General features: G+C 34.4%; 1 long non-coding RNA gene across 2 annotated transcripts; it reads right to left on the bottom strand.

Moving 5' to 3' along the window:
- Positions 1–4,523: 4,523 nt before the first annotated feature.
- LOC143567017 (uncharacterized) lies at positions 4,524–5,745 on the bottom strand. 2 transcript variants are annotated; one of them, XR_013141330.1, is made up of 4 exons: positions 5,476–5,745; positions 4,839–4,916; positions 4,663–4,760; positions 4,524–4,552 (listed from the first exon to the last, which is right to left on the bottom strand). It is a non-coding gene; the product is annotated as an uncharacterized LOC143567017 (long non-coding RNA). The 2 variants fall into 2 exon arrangements; XR_013141329.1 differs by lacking the exon at positions 4,524–4,552 and having other exon boundaries at positions 4,627–4,760.
- Between the last annotated feature and the right edge of the window lie 392 nt (positions 5,746–6,137).

A 6,137-nucleotide genomic window follows, 5' to 3' on the forward strand; every position in this document is an offset into this window, starting at 1 on the left:
AAACCACAATTAAGGAATGAGTTTATAAAAATGGAAAAAAATAAAAACATAAAAAAGGGTTGTTCATTCGGTTTTTTAAATAAAATAGGAATGTCAAACTCTATAAATTGTATTAATGAGATTCTTCAATGTGTATAAATCTAAAAATATAAACTAATATAAGATTAGAAATTTTAATGAGATTTTAAATTAGACGGAATCTTTGTCACTTAATTAGAAGTTGACAAAAACAATAGAACAATGATTATATCAATATAGGTTATTAATGTATATTATAATCTTACAAATAAGGAATATACATGAATATTAAAAAAATATACATCAATATTAATTTTTTTTAAAAAAAATACTTTTATCAACTAATGTTCAATCCATGCAATTAGCTTAAATGAGTCGGAACAATAACCTGAAATGATAAAGTCAAATATTAATAGCCATATCATGGAAGATTTTAATTATAATTTTATAACCGGAAAATTTGAATGGTCTTACCGAAAAAACGAAATAGTGATAATGACGATGGTATCTCCGATTTTTATTTAGAATATAAAATGAAATATTCCATACATCAATCGGGACAATAACCTGAAATAATTAAGTTTTGTTATAACATTGATATTATGGAAGAATTGAATTATAATTTAAAACCAGAAAATTTAAATTGGCCTTACCGGAAAAGGAATAATGATAATGTCCATGGATGAAACTGATTTTTATTTAGAACCTAGAAGAACGACATGTAAAAGAAAAAAAACAGGAAAACTATAAAAATTCAAATAAATATAAAACAACCATTGTTATAGGTATAACACATGAACGGAAAAACTTACCGAAAAAACGTAAATACGTAGAAATATTAGCTTCATCGTCGTTTTTGATTTAGAACCTAAACTGATTACTGATTTTAAGAAAATCAGTTAACAATGAAAATAAAGTTAAAAATGTTAGATCTACAATAACTGGAAGAAAATATGATGTTGCCGAAAAAAGATATAACCTTGCCGGAAAATTATATAATATTGTTGGCCATTAGAGTATAATATATAACCTTACCGGAAAACGATTAATCTCGATCTACATTACTGGAATATAGAAGATGGTGGATGGTGGAGTTAGTAAGCAGAGAGAGAGAGAGAGAGAGAGATTAAAATGATTATGGTGGAAAATTCTAAGATTTAAATATAGTGTGTGAGATGACACGTGACGGAATATTAGAGAATATGAGAATGAAAAGTTGCTGACTGGATTGCACATATGAACAGCCTAAAAAAAGACCATGTATACAAATTGTATTACTTTAATAGTATTTAAAAATTTATTAATCTTATTACATAATTTCATGATTGCGTAATCGTTTATATATTAAAAAACAATTATTTGAAGTATGCTAGCTAATAAAATTAATTATTGTATGTTAGATGCCAAATAAATATTTTATTGATGATTAATATGAATAGGAAAGTTTTATAACAAATTTTAATTTGATTATTAATCCTACAAATCCCCTAATTGCTATAAATCTTATAAGGAGGTAAAGAAAACATGGTGAAATTAAGATAATATAACCAATATAACACAAACGAAGATAAATCTTCTTTCTAATTAGTAAAGACATTCCAAGATTTCTGACAGTCTTCAAATTACTTGATGATAAGTGCAAAGTGTGCTTTTAATCAAATTCACGTGTATTTTATAATGAACCAAGCTCCTCTGTTTATAGGTTGAGCTAGTAATCTATCACAATCCTTGGTGGGCTCATCACAACCCGTGATTGAGATTTGCATGTGTGCATTAAATGTTGTCATGAAGTACATGCACAGAACGCTGGCCATAAGGCTATGCGTAGTGCAGGGGCTACAAATAGGAGCGAATTGTGACACGTGGCGCCCAGTCGGTAAGGAGTGTGAATTTTTTTGGGGTGTAATGATGTACGCCTGTACGGGCTACAAGTTGGGCCCACAGTATCTTTTTTTATTATTTTCTTTTTATAAATAAACTAATTTAATAAAAACCAATTTATTTAAATAATTAAATAAAAATGTATTAAAATTAAAAAATAAATACAAAAAAATACATAAAACTAAAAAAACACACCAATAATAAAAATAAATTATAATGAAAAAAACACACCACAACAAAATACATATAAAAATACAAATAAAAAAACTAATCTATTCGTCTTCATCTTCGTCTTTTTCCCCGTTCTCGTCTTCATCCTCCTCCTCCTCTTCGTCCTCCTCAACGAGACGATTATCTCACAAGTGTTGAACCAAACCCGCCTTTAGTTGGTTATGTATATCATTTAACGTGAGCTGGTGAATGTTATACGCTCGTTGGTCTTGGGTTGGTTCAGGGAACTGCTGGTATATAGTGTTCACATATTGCGTTTCCCGCGTCTTCTAAAATCATATTATGCAATATGATACGCGTATACATGGCATCGCTCATTTTTTCCAACGTCCATACACGACAAGGGTTTTTCACATAATGCCAATGTTTTTTTAGAACCCCGAAACACCTCTCGATATCCTTTCTTGCGGACTCTTGCTTCTTAAAATAATCTCTTTTTTCTTCGATCGGGTCTTGAAACGTCTTGACAGTGATCGAGTACTCTGGATATATCTCATCTCCCAAATAGTATCCGTGACGATAGAAGGTATCGTTGGCATAAAACGGTAAGACCGGTATGCTACGGCTGATGTAATACTCTAGCACGGGTGACGCGTTGAGAACTTTTATGTCGTTGTTGGACCCGACTGAGCCGAAGTAGGCTGACCAAATCCAGAGGTCGTGTGAAAAAATGGCTTGAAGACTAACCGCTGGCACTCCATGGTCACCACGAGTGTATTGACCTCACCATGCGGTTGGACAGTTGGCCCACTCCCAATGCATGCAATCTATACTCTCGATCATGCCTGGAAAAGAATGTTTGCTTTCGTGTACATCGTATATGCGAGTCAGGTCGCTTGAAGTAGGAATCCTCAGATAACGACGAGAGTATAATTGTATTATCCCTATGCAAATAAATTATTAAAAAATATTTATATTAAAAACAATAGTTAATACAAACAATTTAAATTTTACCGATGCAAAAATTCTCCAACGCATCTCTCGTTGTTTTCTCAGCCATTTTAAATACTCGTCATTGATATCGGTCGTGTTGCCGTATGCAAGGATGCGTAGAGCCGAAGTACACTTTTGGATGGCGGAGAATCCTAAATATCCTCTTGCGTCGGGTTTCTGTTGAAAATACTCATACTCCCGCTCCATATCTCCCACGATGCGCGAAAATAAACGCTTGGACATCCGAAAACGACGTCGAAACATAGCTTCGTTATATGTAGGTGTGTCGTTGAATTAGTCCTTCATCAAACGAGCGTTCGCTTGCTTACGATCCCGAAGGATATATGACCGTCTACGTGGTGTCGTAGACGGAGCAGAGCCGGACACCATGTTATTGGCGACGGCCCGAACTGCGTTCGTGACCTCTAAATGCTCTTCCGCCACTCGTTGATGAATCCGATGAAGTCTTTGACTCTCCTTGATTACTTGATCCCAAATCTCAGCAGAATTCGTGGAATCCGGGGAACTCATTGAGTTTGAAGAAGTATGAAATGATGAAATTGATTGGTATTTTTATGTTTGAGAGTTTGTATATGATATGGTGAAAATGGTTTAATTGGTTTGATATTTATATTAAGTTTTTAATTTAATTTTTTTTAATTAGCCGTTATCCAACGGTATAATTATTATTATATTATTATTATTTTCATCTCTCGCCGGCAACAATTAAACCCCGCCCCCACCCCAATTCGCCCACATATCGCCGGGGGGGGGGGGGGTGTTTGCTTCCTTTCTCGCCCAAATCTCGCCCAAACCAACTGCCATTACATATGGCCTAAGGGTGTAGAAAGGTGGCAACAACCCGTGGTGGAGGTGTCATAACCACAGTTTTGTCTTATTTATAAGAGTTAACCACGGTGGTGTAAGAGACGTGACCAAGACGGTAGTTGAGGTGTCATGAAGTTTGAATTTTAGCAGTTTTAGTCTCTAGATTTGTTTAACCAAGATTTAATCATAAATTAACGAATTTAACTTGAACTAGGTTTTATAACCCGCGCTTTGCGCGGGTTTGTGTCTAGAAATTTCAACCTTGCGCATTGCGGCATGATGAAATTGTTAAAAAAAATATTGACATAGCCAAGTTCACCACTTTTGATACACAGATCACAATACATACAATGTCATATAACAATACAGAATGTGTTTACAACATACCATTATATAGACCAGCAAGCAAACGATATCAATGACATAAAGATCACACGCATTGGATAGAAATAGCAATGCTGAAACATTTTGTAACATCAAGTTTAGCCTAAAATTATAAATTAATGTTCTTGTACACAATCAATCAACTTGTACTCTCGAAACAACAACAAATATATCTTTTTTGATTACAGAAGTTAAGTAATTTGCTGATGTTGTATACTTCTTACCGACTTAAGCAGTTCATAAATGGTGTCTTTGATGAAACAGCTTCCTTCTCTTCCTGTCGTGGCCAATATGATCAAGACCTAAAAGAATCAATATTGTAACCTAATAAGAAAAGAAGATCACATGACATAAAAATTCAGAAAGTGTTAAAAGTTCTTCACTTACTAATGGTATTAGAGGGTTCAAAATCTTTCAACTCTGCAACTGATTCCAATTGTTAGTGCTAGTGAAACCCACCACATTCTTTCATATCCTACTCGCGACTATAACATAAATAATAAGTAATTTTAGACAAAAGTAGCGATATTTTTCGTATTGTTAACTGGTTTTGGACATAATACCTGTTGACATATTCCTGTATACCCCAGAACAGTGGACCAAGACTCGAGCTGTTTCAAACTTTTTGCATCAATTCCGTGCTGCTTTAATGAAAAAATAATTCATTAGAAAATAAATACATATTTAAATACCATTTTATAAAAGAGGAAATAACATAGTGTGTCTTTGTACTTGAGTCTAGTAGATATGAATTCCATTAGATATTTGTTATTAATAATACAATTAAGGCTATGTGTAGTGGACGGGCTACAAAATGAGGGGTTTTTTGATACGTGGCCAAGGAAGGCGACATGTAGCTCGGTGGTGGTGTTGTAGGCCAAAAATCTCACCCCCCACCTATAGTTGATCGCCACGTCAACACCTCCATTCACACACCCGGCGAAAAATACATGCCCCGCCCCCCAAACGTGTCACCCAAATCCAACATTTTGTTGCCCCACTACGCTCACCTATTATTATGTATATATCTTTTGTAGATGCAATATGATTAAAAATGAAAGGAATAATGAAGCCATTTAAGATATGAAAGGTTTTATTAAAATCATTTAATTACTGAACTACTTTTATATTATGTTAATCCTGCCTATTTAACATGGCAAACTCAAAATTAAATTGGTTGATAAATAAACAAAATTTGACCTTTATTCACCTGGGTATTGAAGAACATGCGGAGATTTATGTTTCTTGATGATAGACTCAAATTCAGTCCATCTTCAAGCTGCAAAGATTAAAACTTCAAGGTTTTCAAGAACACCTGTGGAGGCCCAATAACCATTTTCAACATCTAAATTGACCTACAATCTAAAGTAATCAATAATGGATAATAATGAATTCATGATTTCCAACTGGAACTTTATATTGGCATTTTCAATCTCAAAACCAACAATCAAGCCAAACCAAATAATCGCTACAAACCTAAAGAGTAAGCAACATTCAAATGACAAATGAATTAGACCAAAAATTTTATGAAACTCGAAATTCAACTTGAATTGTGTTAGGCTCAAATCTCCTTTATGGTTGCAACATATGTTGCCATCCAAATAACGGAGCGTCATCATAGCCTATACATCAGATTCAAGCGATAAACGAAGAACAACATAAAACACCTGCCACCAATGCCTCTATAGACGGTCCCAAAAACATCCCGGAGCAGTAGGTCAACCACCTCCTCCATCCTCTTCCGACCATCTAACGACACCATCGAAGCACACTCCAAGAACCACCGGACCCCAATGTCACCACACCACGTGATGGTGGCGACTTGAAGAAACCCAAAACCTACGATACAAAATTGGGGGTTT

Source organism: Bidens hawaiensis, unplaced genomic scaffold (genome assembly GCF_021521415.1).
Source record: "Bidens hawaiensis isolate Kalapana, Puna unplaced genomic scaffold, B.hawaiensis_p1.1 tig00023199_1, whole genome shotgun sequence".
Taxonomy (NCBI): Eukaryota; Viridiplantae; Streptophyta; class Magnoliopsida; order Asterales; family Asteraceae; genus Bidens; species Bidens hawaiensis.